Source organism: Triturus cristatus, chromosome 3_2 (genome assembly GCF_964204655.1).
Source record: "Triturus cristatus chromosome 3_2, aTriCri1.1, whole genome shotgun sequence".
NCBI classification, from domain to species: Eukaryota; Metazoa; Chordata; class Amphibia; order Caudata; family Salamandridae; genus Triturus; species Triturus cristatus.
Genome location: NC_140584.1, coordinates 293,489,455 through 293,504,314, shown reverse-complemented (window position 1 = coordinate 293,504,314; position 14,860 = coordinate 293,489,455).

The following is a 14,860-nucleotide window of genomic DNA, read 5'->3' as shown; positions in this document are numbered from 1 at the left end:
AGACCTCTCTGCCCATACGACAGTATCACAAGTGGCGGCCTCGCGATCCCATACGAATCCAGACCTCTCTACCCAGACGGCAGTCTCAGCACAAGTGGCGGCCTCGCGATCCCATACGAATCCAGACCTCTCTACCCAGACGGCAGTCTCAGCACAAGTGGCGGCCTCGCGATCCCATACGAATCCAGACCTCTCTACCCAGACGGCAGTCTCAGCACAATCGGCGGCCTCGCGATCCCCTAAGGGCCGGCCTGAACCGGTTCTCTCCAAGCGAATAACACCTCATAACTAAAACATTACGTTTGACCTAGAAGCATCCCAAGCTGCCGGAGCAGAAAGAAAGATGGAGTCTCTCCCGTTTGAGGCCTACCAGGCCTGAATTCAGCACAGCTCCGTGAAATACCCTCACTACAGGACAGGTTATCCCTAATACTAACGAATCTATCCCCTAGGCTATGTGTGCGAGTCCTGATCTATGGGGAAGAGCACAGAATCATGTCGAAGTGCCTAGTAAATAGGCTCCATTCACTACTCTAACCCTTAGACTTGAATGGTAAGAGACTGAAGTCACATTTAATCATCTTTTCCTCACAAGAAGGCCGGGAAAATCGAGCAGAACACATACGGATCCAGACCTCTCTGCCCATACGACAGTATCACAAGTGGCGGCCTCGCGATCCCATACGTATCCAGACCTCTCTGCCCATACGACAGTATCACAAGTGGCGGCCTCGCGATCCCATACGAATCCAGACCTCTCTACCTAGACGGCAGTCTCAGCACAATCGGCGGCCTCGCGATCCCATACGAATCCAGACCTCTCTGCCCATACGACAGTATCACAAGTGGCGGCCTCGCGATCCCATACGAATCCAGACCTCTCTACCCAGACGGCAGTCTCAGCACAATCGGCGGCCTCGCGATCCCATACGAATCCAGACCTCTCTACCCAGACGGCAGTCTCAGCACAATCGGCGGCCTCGCGATCCCATACGAATCCAGACCTCTCTGCCCATACGACAGTATCACAATCAGCGGCCTCGCGATCCTATACGAATCCAGACCTCTCTGCCCATACGACAGTATCACAAGTGGCGGCCTCGCGATCCCATACGAATCCAGACCTCTCTACCCAGACGGCAGTCTCAGCACAAGTGGCGGCCTCGCGATCCCATACGAATCCAGACCTCTCTACCCAGACGGCAGTCTCAGCACAAGTGGCGGCCTTGCGATCCCATACGAATCCAGACTTCTCTACCCAGATGGCAGTCTCAGCACAATCGGCGGCCTCGCGATCCCCTACGAATCCAGACCTCTCTGCCCATACGACAGTATCACAAGTGGCGGCCTCGCGATCCTATACGAATCCAGACCTCTCTACCTAGACGGCAGTCTCATACCACAGTTCATCCTATGATCACCATAACATACAAAAAGGGAATCAGTCTCACTATTCATCAGATCACACAAGGATTGCCAGTTCGAGCATAGCCTGTTCTCAGGTTCGAGGGGCTCCTCTTTCCCTTATTCAGTTACCACTTACCTGATCAGGGTTAACATCTGTTCATGTAGCCGCAGCTGACTAGAAGAATAGGCTACCCTCTCATACAAGAACACGCAGCACATGTTGGTTCACTACAAACTGGGTACTTTATTACTCATTACATACACAATCACATACCATTACGATATAACACATAACCTGCAAAGAAAAGTGAAAGATTAAGTTGTACACTCTAATAAGAAAGGGTCGACATCACCTTAGTAGTATGTAGCCTGCACTCAGTGGTCATCTAGGTTCCCTTCTCGTCTGTGCCTCGGCTCGCCTGGAAGTCACACCTCCGCAGTCACGGATACATGTCTGCACCACTATGCGCTGTTCTCTTCACCCTTCTCCGAGTCACTGGGACCTCTTCCTTCTCGGCTACTCTCTCCTCTCTGGCTATTCTGCTAGGAGAGTATCTGTCTCTCGGTTCTTTTCCGCCTTCAAGATGGCGTCTGTCTTCCCTGGAATAAGTAGTAGCTTTACTGCTAACGGCTAGATGCCGCCTACGGACTGAACATGTAACTGCCTCAGACTTTCACTAATATAGAGGTGCGTTTCCTCATGGAAAATTCCGGCCTGTAACCTGCCGCCCACCAAATTCTTGTACCTCCCCGTACCAAGGACACGTTCCCAGCCGGCCGGCCTGATGTAGTGTCTTCGGCATGAAGAAAAATACAATCCTTCGATAAGGGCCGGCCTGAACCGGTTCTCTCCAAGCGAATAACACCTCATAACTAAAACATTACATTTGACCTAGAAGCATCCCAAGCTGCCGGAGCAGAAAGAAAGATGGAGTCTCTCCCGTTTGAGGCCTACCAGGCCTGAATTCAGCACAGCTCCATGAAATACCCTCACTACAGGACAGGTTATCCCTAATACTAACGAATCTATCCCCTAGGCTATGTGTGCAAGCCCTGATCTATGGAGAAGAGCACAGAATCATGTCGAAGTGCCTAGTAAATAGGCTCCATTCACTACTCTAACCCTTAGACTTGAATGATAAGAGACTGAAGTCACATTCCATCATTGTTCCTCACAAGAAGGCCTGGAAAATCGAGCAGAACAGGGACACAATGGACTTTTTACAAAAAATTGATCAACTACAGTGGAAAGAAAATTACATCATGGCCTCCATAGATGTTTCTTCTCTTTATACCTCCATTTATACCTCCATTCGCCACTCAGATGGAGTAGACCGCAATCCTCTGCTGATGACGTCAGATATTACATCACTGTATTTAGACACCTATTTACCCATGTCTTCTTCCATTAATCTTTAGCTATACATATATTCCAAATAATTTTTCTTCAGAAAGACACATATGTCATCAGTGATTGTAATATCTGACGTCATCAGCAGATGATTGCGGTCGCGTGAGTTTTAGTTGCCTGCACTAACTATAACGGGGGAATTTCAATGGTTTTTCACGAGTGAAATGTCCAGCTAACTATAACGTGTGAAACCTATGGTTTTTTAAGTGAATTTGCAAGGTTTTTTAAATGCTAATTCCTAACTATAACGTGTGTGAAACCTATGGTTTTTTCAGTGAATTTGTACGGTTTTTAAAATGCTAAGTTCTGCATTTATTTATTTTTTAAGGTTTTTCACCGTGCGCGTACCGTGCACGGCCACGTTACGCAGTTCGCGGAATTTTTCCGTTTCTACTGTACACGCACGCTACGCGCACTCCGCGATTTTTCGAAAAAAAATGAAAATAAATGTTGGCCCTTGGGGGTCCTTCTGGGACCCCCTGACCAAGGCTAGGGGGTCAGGAACTGTCCACCCTGCCCCCTTTTCACGTTCTCCACCTTTGTTTTTCACCCCCTCAGACTGTGAGAGACAAAATGGCGGCCGACACTTCCTGGTTTCGACCGATTCGAATGTTTACTAAGATCTAACAACCAATCAGAATCGCGCTCGCGCACGGCAGCGTGCGCGTACGGTACATTTTACCGTACGCGCACGGAGCGCGCCTATAGATATATATATTGATTTAAATGCTATTTTCTCAGGAAATACTGAACAGATTTACACCAGACCTGCAAAAGGCACATCCCTGACCTGAGGACTACCTCTCTGCCAAATTTCAAGTAATTCTGTTCAGCCGTTCGGGCTGTAGCTTGGACTAAAGGTCCTATGGAAAAATGCATGGGGAAAACGTGTTTAGGGACACCCCCTTTTTCTCAGCCCCTGCTTGACGAATCCCCCCGAGACTTTCAGGGAGGGAGCGGAGCGGAGCACCCCACCTATTTTGAAAATTTTGCGAGGATTCGTCAATCGGCGCCAAAGTTATTCCAAATAGAATGTTGCGGATATATATATATCTACATCAAACATTCTTAAAGCATGGTATGGGTTTGTTCTGATTAACAGTTTACTGTCTTTAACTGCATGCCATAAATATATCCAATTGGAAAACTTCACTTAATGGGTTAATAGCTTTTCAATCCAGTAAGTGTTTGCTTCTCAAATGTACCCGCCAGCTTTAGTTGAGATCACCTTGGCAACTGCCTCTGAAACTCCTTACTTCTGCCTCTCTGTTCTAAATTCTGTGTGGGTCTACCACCAGTAAGTTATTCTTCCCTTGAGGGTTGAGGCAGCATAATGCAATTGCGCTTTCCTTCTAGTTCTTGTTAGGCTAATACTCCATAAGAGTGCATGTGTTTGCGGCTTGCCCCTGCCCCTCCCACCCACAGCCGGTAACGTCATTGCTTGTTTAGGAGGTGTGCCCTGCCTATTGGTCTGAGAATAAGTTATGTAGGAATGACACATTTTATTAGTGACATTATCGTCCTAGGATAAGGATATTGGCAAAGGCCCTTTATTGACACTTGCTACAGTACACTGGTAAACAAACTCTCACAAAAATGGGCTTGAGAAAAACATTCGATCTCCAGTAATTCCATTATACTGGCTAACTTGCGAGAAAAGCAGTAATGAAGCAATGACTGCCTCTATGTTGAGGTTTTAAATCAACGTTCGATTTAGTCTATTGGCAGACATTATGGGTTCAACTTGAAAAATATAACATTGATCCTCCTTGTTGGACTTGGCCCTTTTGGCAGGTTCACCCCTAAACTTTTTGCCTTTCCTGTGACCTGGTATTGCTGGTCCAGAGTAAAGTGCGTGCGCTCTCTGAGTACATGTGGTGAGATTAGCCTGCCCTCCCATAGGAATGCATGGGGGATATGTGTGTCCATGGTAATTCCTGGTATGAGAGGAGTGCAGGGTCGAGTTTAGTATATGCGGACTCATGAGAATAAATGCTGCGCAATGGTGTGCGCAGATTCATGGTGACTGGTGGAGAAGTGCCACTTTTAGAAGTTGGCATTTCTGTGTGCTGTGTGTCTGCCTGCCTGATGTGGAGTGCATGTCTGGCTTGTGATTGACAGGTGCTGGATAGTGTGGGGAATTCCAGGAGCCAGGGTGAGTCAGCCCAGTGGTGAATAGAGAGATCTGCATGCAGATAGGAGGGAGGAGTTGCACCTGGGATCTGAATAGGGCTGTGCCTTCCCTCCACAATGCTGGCTCCGCCCCCTGTGGTGCGTCTGAGCACCTAGCCCCCACCTGACAAAGGAGAGAGGAGCTGAGCAAAACAAAGTGCTCCAAAGCTCCCCTATCCAGTTCTGACTGGTATCCCCAAGCCCTGTGCTGTGACACAAAGGAAAAGGGCATATAAATATAGGGGCTGTGACCCCATGAAAATTGTTCAGTTCTGTTCCTGATCCTGACGGAGGAGGGGGCTTGCTGCTGCTGGGGCCCAGGAGGGACCACCATGGGGGCTGCCTCCCTGCTGGAGGGCCCTGTGTGCTGGCCCCTGGGCCCAGCTCTGCCCCTGGAGCCTCTCCTGGATCTTTGCCTGCTACAGGAGCTGTGGCTCCTTGTGAGTGCTTTACTTTCATTCCCCCAGAAGCGTTTTGCTTAGAAGAGCGCCTTATTTTTAGGGGGAGCGCTCATGTTGTTCCCTTGCAGCGTGGGGCTGCGAGCGCTTCGGGGGAATCCCGACGTAGGGAGTCCCCCCCGCAATTCTGATATCATAAAGGGAGCCTACCCCTCATTGCCGTTCTTTATTATCACTAATGCGGGTGCCCACCCCGCTTTTGGAAGGTGCTTTGCAGGTGCCCACCCCGCTGTGTATTGCGTGGTTTGAGGGAGCCTACCCCGTATTGCCGATGCCGAAGAAATCGCCGCGGTCCGCGGCCCGCCTGGTTGTGGGCGGGGCCTAGCGGACGGAAGGGGAAGAACCATGCGGCCGGAAACGAAGCGCCGTGTTTGGAGGCTCAGGCGGGAGCCCACCCCGCACTGGGACGGACTGGGAAGATCGGCCATTGCCCCTACGGGGCTCCCGTTGTGAAGAGGGAGCTTCGCGTGCCGCACCAGGATGCCGATTCCAGGCAGGGCTCTCCTAAGAGGAGAGAGAGCCCCACTTGTGCAGCTCTAGAGGAGTACCGGGTCCCAGGAGGGGGCCCGGATGAAGAGGAGGCTTAACCGGAGTCTCGAGGGCTCCCCAGGGGAAGTCTCCACAGTGGGAAGCAGAGACCAGAGCGCAACCGGGAGACCGGAGCAGAAAGGAGCCGAGAGGTCCTGCCCCACAAAGCCGGTGAGTGATGGCTCTTTGTAATAGAGGGCCCATAGGGGCCCATGCTTTTCACCGTGTTGGGCACAGAGTCTGAGCGGCCCCGCCAGGAGAGCGGGCTGTTCCAACGTTGCTGGCATTGTTTGTTTAGAGCCCTGTGTGGCTCCAGCATGGTGGGCATGGTTATTTTCGCCCGGTCGCCCCCTCAGGCATAATTGTTCTTAGAGTCTAGGTGGCTCCAACGAAGGGGGCACATTCGTTTTAAGGGCCATTGAGAGCCCAGGCTCATTTTACTATTCCCAGCTGCCCAGCAAGTAGTGGGCAGCTGCACTGTTTAGGTCTATCTTTGCTTAAGGGGACATGTTGAAGTTAGGAGTGAGACGCACTCCTTCGCCCCCATCCCTTTCACAGCTGCGCAGCACTTAGTGCCAGCTGCTATGTTTAGGCCTGCGCAGATTGCGCACCCTTGACTTCCGCTGCTTTGGCAGCGTGCCCTGACTCTTGGGACATAGGGCATGAGCCCCCTTTTTGAGATGGCCAGTTGGCCAGGGGTACTGTTAGAATTGTAGGTAGCCAGGCCCTAATGTGATTGTGGTGCTAGGAAATTTAATGTATGTAGTATGATTACGCACCCAGTGTTATACCTCTAAATGTGGTTCTTGTGGTTATGAGGTTGTTTTGCATATTATGATTTATGCTAGTGAGATTATGTTCCACCCTGTGATTTATCCCCCTAATGTGAGTTATGCTTAGGAGGTTAGGGTCTAATGCGTTCAGACTTATGAGAGAATTGCATTATGTGTTTATGCCCGTGTGGGTTGGCGCAGAATGTATTCGCGCCTAATGTGATACTGTGCATAATGTGGTTTATGTTACAGGCTGATGCTAAGTACAGTAGTTACCAGTAGTTACTGGTTGTGTTCTATGTTTATGATAAGTTCTACATTTACTAAGTTCACTTTGTGATGGTTCTGACAGTGGTCCAGTTGGCCCTGTCAGGTGTAAATAATCCCTTGTAAATATGATCTAGTGCCAGGTGGCACCATGTATATTATGTGATTACTATTCTAATGTGTTATGAGAACACAAAGGCTATTTTTGATATAACCTTGTGTGGAGTTCCTTTTTTGGTGTGCCTGGGATGTTGTTGCTGTGTGCGTACGCAAATGCTTTACACATTGCCTCCGGGATAAGCCTGACTGCTTGTGCCAAGCTACCAAGAGGGTGAGCAGGGGTTATCTTTGGCATGTAACTCCCTTGCCCTGACTAGAGTGGTGGTCTCTGCCAGGCTTTGGCGCAAGCCTTAGCCAACCAGAGATCCCATTTCTAACACTCCTCTTCTGGCAGAGTATAAACAGCTAGATTTCAAAGAGGATGGCAGTTTGTACGAAATAACTGGCAATATTTCCAAAACACAAGGTAACACAATGGTACATTCTCGCATCTTTGTTATGCAATCTGTATTTGACAGACGTGAATGTAGTGCAATAAGGTGGTACCTGTAGTGACCTATTGGTCACTGGTCTAGTGTTTGCTGTGCAAGTCACTCCCCGAGGGTTGGCTTACACCCCACCCCACACCTATCCAACACAGATGTCACGGGACATGGGACCCTGGTAATAGAAGGGGCTGGGCACACATGCCCTGGGCCAGTTCCACTAACTACATTCCAGTGTCCGTGTAATTCTTGCATATGCAGGGGGGTCCAGGGCCCCACCACATTACATTGGCGATGAGTGGGTTGGACCCACGTGTGCTGCTGCCTTGTGGGTGGATAAGGGGGAAAGCACTGCCTGTGTCGAGGGCACCCCTGCCAACACAAAGCCAAAGGTGAGCCTGCAGGGTGGAAGAGGTGCAGTGGAATTGTAGCATTGCCCCCGTGGAATAAGGGGTGGAGTGCCGCACCAAGTCGGGTGTAGGGACCCCGAGGGCGGAGATGATCGGGAGCCCACCCTGCATCTGATGGGCCCACAAGTGTGTGACACCACCCGGCAGCAGAGAGCCCTGCTTGGCGAGTGCAGGAGCCTGTGGAAGTGACCCTGCCGATGGCCTGCAGGGACCCCAATGGGAGCGAGAGTGGTGCCAGACTGCCGAGGTGCTGGCCAGCTGCAGGATTTGTGGACAAGGAGGAGTGCCCGGTCAGCCAGCGGGCGTGAGGGGAGCCCGAGACCATGACAAGTGCCAGGCTGGGCCGTCACAAGAGCCTGCGGCGAGAGTGGAGGATGCCCCTGCAGCCCCGCAGTGCAAGGAGATAAGGTCCGGGCTGCACGTCAAGGAAGGGGGCATGTTGGACTTGGCCCTTTTTGGCTAAAGTTCCCTAAACTTTTTGCTTTCCCCCCAGACCTTTTTTCTGACATGGTGTTGCCAACTTAGATGCTTTGGACACTTTGCCACTGCTGATCAGTGTCAAAGTGCAGGTGCTCCCTGTATAAAGTGTAAGGGTAAATGGTTGTCTATGATTGGTATGTTTGCCTTACTTGTAAAGTCCCTAGTAAAGTGCACTATGTGTGCCAGGGCTGGTAATGCAACTGCTATTAGTGGGCCTGCAGCACTAATTGTGCCACTCACACAAGTAGCCTTAAAAAGGGCACTCAGGCCTGCCATTGCAGGGCCTGCGCACAGTTTGTTAAACTGCCATGTTGTTCAGACAAGTGCACCCACTTGCAAGGCCTTACCCTTTCTATGCACATCAAACACCCCTATGGTACATCCAGGGTACCCCTTGGGCAGGGTGTAGTGCATATGAAAGGTAGGATGTGTGCTAAGGTGTGTACCATGTCCTGACAGTGAAATAATCTTCATTTCGTTTTTCACTGCTGAAAGGCCATAGGATAGAATGGGAAGGCTGTGTTATATGTTTTCCAGCCTATCTTCCCAAAGCCTTAAGATGGAGAGGTGAAGTTTAGTATGCCTGAACTCACAATGTAATAACACATCTTTTTATGAAGGTGGTTTTTGCACTGGGTGTTTAGAAGCCACTCTCTTAGAAGTCGCTGGGTTTGTGTGCTCTAACATTTCTGTGTGTCTCTGCCTGGTTGTGGATTGACTGTCTAGATTTGAAAATGGTAGAATCTGGAGAATGTTTTGACCCAGGGGAGGAGGTGAGACATCAACAGGCTGACCTGCATCTGGAGTGTAGGGGGAGGAGTAGCCACTAGAGGTAAAGAGGCCTGGGTTGCTGCTATAAAACAATTGTCCCATCTCCTGCTGAGTGATTGAGAATCCAGACCCCCACTAATCAAAGGAAGAAGGAGTCACTGGCAGGGAGGCACCCAGAACTGGTTTGAACAGAGGCCAGTGCCCACAGTGAGCACACAGACTTCAAAGCCATTGAGGGGTATAACTATGAGAGCTGAAGTCCCTGAACTTTGGAGAATGCCTTGATCAAGATTGAACAAGACTGGAGCTACTTCGTGGTCAAGAGGAAACTTTCCAAGGAAGAAACAATTGAAGAGACTGAAGGAAAGGACTGACCCTTGCTGTGTGTTCTGGGGCTGGCCTGCAGTTTGCTGTTTTAACCAATGAAAGGCTAAAGGGACGTTGCTGTGTGCTGTGTCCCCCTGCTTGAAAGGACCTTGCGATGCTGTGTCCTAAAGTAACTTATCCCCAAGGGCCCAAGGTGAGCTGGCTCCCGGTTGAGGTAATTCAGGAGCACAAAAGTTTCCAGGAGAGTCTCAGCGACGCTGTGTGCGTGTGCTTGTTGCAGCCTGAGACCCTCGTAAGAAGTGCCTTGTGATCGTGGGCACCTGGAGTCCATGCGAGGATCAGCGATGCTGTGTGCGTGTGCTTTCTGCAGCCTGAACCCTCTGTGAGGATTGTCCACTTATCGTTTTTCACTGTTGAAAAGCCATAGGATAGAATGGGAAGGCTGTGTAATATGTTTTCCAGCCTAACTTCCCAAAGCCTTAAGATGGAGAGGTGAAGTTTAGTATGCCTGAACTCACAATGTAATAACACATCTTTTTATGAAGGTGGTTTTTGCACTGTGTGTTTAGAAGCCACTCTTTTAGAAGTGGCTGGGTTTTTGTGCTCTAACATTTTTGTGTGTCTCTACCTGGTTGTGGATTGACTGTCTGGATTTGAAAGTGGTAGAATCTGGGGAATGTCTTGACCCAGGGGAGGAGGTGAGAAATTAACAGGCTGGCCTGCATCTGGAGTGTAGGGGGAGGAGTAGCCCCTAGAGGTGAAGAGGCCTAGGTTGCTGCTATAAAACAATTGTCCCATCTCCTGCTGCGTGATTGAGAATCCAGACTCCCACTAATCAAAGGAAGAAGGTGTCACTGGCAGGGAGGCACCCAGAACTGGTTTGAACAGAGGTCAGTGCCCACAGTGAGCACACAGAGTTCAAAGCCATTGAGGGGTATAACTATGAGAGCTGAAGTCCCTGAACTTTGTTAACGTGCACCCAGAGTTAAAGGAGAGTCTCAGCGACGCTGTGTGCATGTGCTTGTTGCAGCCTGAGACCCTCGTAAGAAGTGCCTTGTGATCGTGGGCACCTGGAGTCCATGCGAGGATCAGCGACGCTGTGTGCGTGTGCTTTCTGCAGCCTGAACCCTCTGTGAAGAGTGTCCACTTATCGTGTGCACCGGAATCCAAGTGAGTCTCATCGACGGTGTGCACGTGTGCTTTCTGCAGCGTGAGACCTTTGTGAGGATTGCCTTGTTATCGTGCACACCCGGAATCCAAGTGAGTCTCATCGACGCTATGTGCATGTGCTTTGTGCAGCGTGAGACCTTCGTGAGAATTACCTTGTTATCGTGCACCGGGAGTACAAGTGAGTCTCATCGACGCTGTGTGCGTGTGCTTTGTGCAGCGTGAGACCTTCGTGAGGATTGCCTTGTTAACGTGCACCCGGAGTTAAAGTGAATATCTTATTTCTGCATCACAGAGTACCTGATTGACGTATTACACATTGCATCATTCCTGCATAACGAACTACCTGATTGCCGTATGACGCATTGAATTGTTTCTGCATAACGAACTACCTGATTAGCGTATTAAGCATTGCAATGTTTCTGCATAACGAACTACCTGATTAGCGTATTACGCATTGCATTATTCCTGCATAACGAACTACCTGATTAGTGTATTACGCATTGCCTTATTTTCTGGATAAAGACGTACCTGGTGGTTGTATTATGCATTGCATTATTTTACATTGCAAAGTGCATGATTGTTGCGTTACGCATTGCATCATTTTTACATTGCAAAGTGCCTGATTGTTGCGTTACGTATTGCATTACTGTTACATTGCAAAAGTGACTGATTCTAGCATTACGAACTGCATAACATGGTATTAGGATTACAGTGGAATGTTTAGAAGTGCTCATTCATATCGTCAGAACTTACAAGTGCTGACTGGCCTAACAACCAGCCAGGAGAAATATTACACATACTCAGATGTTGGATTCATATTGTGTGGTCTTATCGTATATCTTTTTATATAAAATGTATACTCGTTTTTTATAAAACTTGTGTGGAGTCTATTTGTGGTATCATCATTGGGTTGCTGTGAGTGTGGTTGCAAATACTTCACACATTTGCCTTGAAGATAAGCCTGGCTGCTCGTGCCAAGCTACCGATGGGGTCAGAGGGGGCTATCTCAGAAGTTGACCTTCCTTTCCCTGAAGTGGAAATGCTGTACCCTATTTGGCCTAAGGTACCTACCTCAGCCAACAAGGGATCACGGGTCTAACAGGGCAATTAGAGAGACAGTGTGCAGCCAGTGGCCGCACAGAAATAAACATTGAGGAAGCCAGGAGTCGGAGTGGTTGCCCTTCCCGAGACACTGCTGAGGCCTGCTGTGCCCCCTATGTGGCCCGTGAACATGGAAAGAGTGCTGCTGTGGAGGGGGGGGTGCGATAGCACCCCGGCTGGGCAGAGGTCGTGGCCTAGAATGTGGAGCATTGGCATTGCCTCCTAGAGGCCTACCGAAGCTGACACGGCCACACAGAGAAGAAGAAAGTGCCATGGGTGAGAAGTGGCATGATAAGACTGACCCCTTCTCAAAAGAAAGACTTATCTAAGAGCAGGAGGAAGAGCTGCTGCCCGGCAGGTCTCCCGCAGTGCGTGTTCGGTGGGTGGCCTTCAGAGACGATGCCCCGCCTATGGGAGTGGAGAGCGCGTGGCATGCAGTATTCAGGGGTAGACCTGGATGAGCCCGGTACTCAGCCGGTAAGGCAGATGCGCCAGGTGAAGATGAGGCATGGGGGTGCCTTTGCTGCAATTTTTAGGAGCAGTGGGCCTGGCTAACGGTCCGGAAGAGCGAAGGCCCAACAAGGAGCAACAGCAGGAAAACTTCCCACACCAGCGGCTCTAGCGCAGCCTGCAGACGTGGAGAAACTGCAGACATGGGGAAGAGTGTGAGAGGTGGTGGCAGTGCCACCTACAGGTCATGGAAGGCCCTGCGGCCTGTCCAAAACCACCCCAAAAAACACAATGTTTGCAAGGGACAGTGGCAAGAGAAACGCACAGATGCACAGGGACAGCTGCTGCGGTTTAAAGTTGATGGGGTAAGTGCAAATACCTAAACTGAAGTGGCAGACCCCCCAAGACTGTCATGGTAGGTGTGGAGGAAGCTTCACATCCTCAGTCAGCAAGTGAGCACTGAAGTGAACATCAACAGGGAGGGCTGCTGAGGGCCAATGGCAATGGAAAACAGAGTATAGAGACATGGACTGCAGCACAGGAAAAGCGGAATTGAGTTGGACACTGGCAAGAAGGGAACCTTGAGGGAAAAGGCTGCTGAAGCTTGTGTGGAGGAATGCAGAGACACCTAGTGGCAATGGGCTGTCACTGCAGCAGTAAGGACAACAGTGAGTACTGCACTTGGACGGCAAGTGTGGTACAACAGCCCCAGGCAGCAAGACCCCAAAGGACTGAAGATAGTGTGCAGCATGTGCACCCAGGGCCGAAAAGGACGGCACCATAAGTGGAAGGAGTGAGTGCATAAGCCGCACGAAGCAGGAGTACCCTTAGATGAAGGAAAGAGAGCGCAAGGATAGGAGTGCGCTGAAGATTGTACCCTAGACACTGACAGTACGGGCTGGAGCCCGAGAGTGAGAGGTCAGTGAGGATGACCAGCGAGGTCAGAGAAGATGACCTGCCAGCAATCAGAGAAGAGATGAACTGCCAGAGGTCAGAGAAGAGATGACATAGGTCAGAGAAGAGATGATCTGCCGAGGTCAGAGAAGAGATGATCTGCCAGAGGTCAGAGAAGAGATGATCTGCCAGAGGTCAGAGAGGAGATGACCTGCGAGAGTACAGAGAAGATGACCTGCGAGAGGTCTAACAAGATTGACCTCAAGTCAAAGTATGAAGACCTAAGGGAGGTTTTGATTGGTAGAAGGTCGCGACGACAGGTTTGGTCACCGGACGAGTAGAATGTGTTGTCCTAGGGGTAGGAAATGGCCAGGGAGACCTGTGTGAAGTGCATGTCACATGGAGAGGCCTGGTCAGAGAAGACGAGTAAGACAAGATGGGACCAGACCGAGTCGCGAAGTGAAAGAACAAGGAGAAGGAAATTCTGTGGCATGAGACCACAGCAGAAGAAGTTCAAAGAAGAAAAAAAAGAAGAGAGGAGTGTGTGATTAGACACATCAAGAACATCAGAAGTGAACCACAATAACTCAGTAACATCGGTGGCATCATGAGAGGCTGGCTGCCCAGAAGTCTTCAGTTACACCAAGCAAACCTACCGCCTGCAGATGTGAGCAAGCTGGACCACTGGTAACATCCACCTTTGGGGTCACATGGGAGTCTGGATTGTGGTCGTGCTTGGACGTCCTGAGTGACCTCAGATGTGAGGTCTTGAAGAGAATCCAACCATGCCACACCAGACCATGGCGATCCAGGGGCAAGGGCCTCAGAGATTACCGGTGAGAGCGGGTCCCAACACGACACATGAGTCTACAGCAGCTCCTCACAGGTCCCAGGAAGACAAAGATCTCATGTAGTAAGCTGGCTCTTATAAAGGCCATCCTATCAATGCTGGTGCACCAGTCTGGATGGCAAGAGTAATCCTATCCGGAAACAATTACTCTCCAGGTGGAGCGAGAGACTGGAAGGTGGGACTCGTAGCACTTCCTCCACGTACCTAGAGGGTGGCGTTGGAGTGGCACGGTGAAGTACACCCAGTCCAGTGGAAGCCTGGTGAAGAGGGCCTCTGGGACATCCAGTAAGAGGGGATTACCCGGGAGAGAGGCATTCTGGTGAAAGAAGAATGTCTGTAACTATTCCGCCACTCAGCAGCTGGAAGCACTCTAGCTTCGGTGAGGATTAAACAACAACATCAACCAAGATGCCATTCGTCGTCGGAGGCTTGATGTTCATGGAGCCAGGACGTATTTTGTGAAAACGTAACCTGCTAGATTTACGATCACTCCACCTGCACCGTCACAAAGAACTGTGTATATAGAGACTTTGGGTGTCAGCTTCCACGCCTTGAGTCCAGGGAGGACCGGACCTGCATTGCACCACTGAACTGTGCCAAATAGAACTGGTGGTCCTAACTGCAGTTATGCCATCATCCTGTTCTGAAAGCAGCTAAATAGACTCAGTGGAAGTTTTCTATTTGTTGTTTTATTCTCTCCCCAGGTTGGACTTTGTTGTCCCAGTTTTAAAAAAGTTTGGGAGGGATGGTGTGAACTGCTGGTAACTGGTCTAGTGTTTGCTCTGCCAGCCATTCCCCGAGGGCTGGCTTACACTCCACCCCACACCAATCCAACACAAGCGTCAC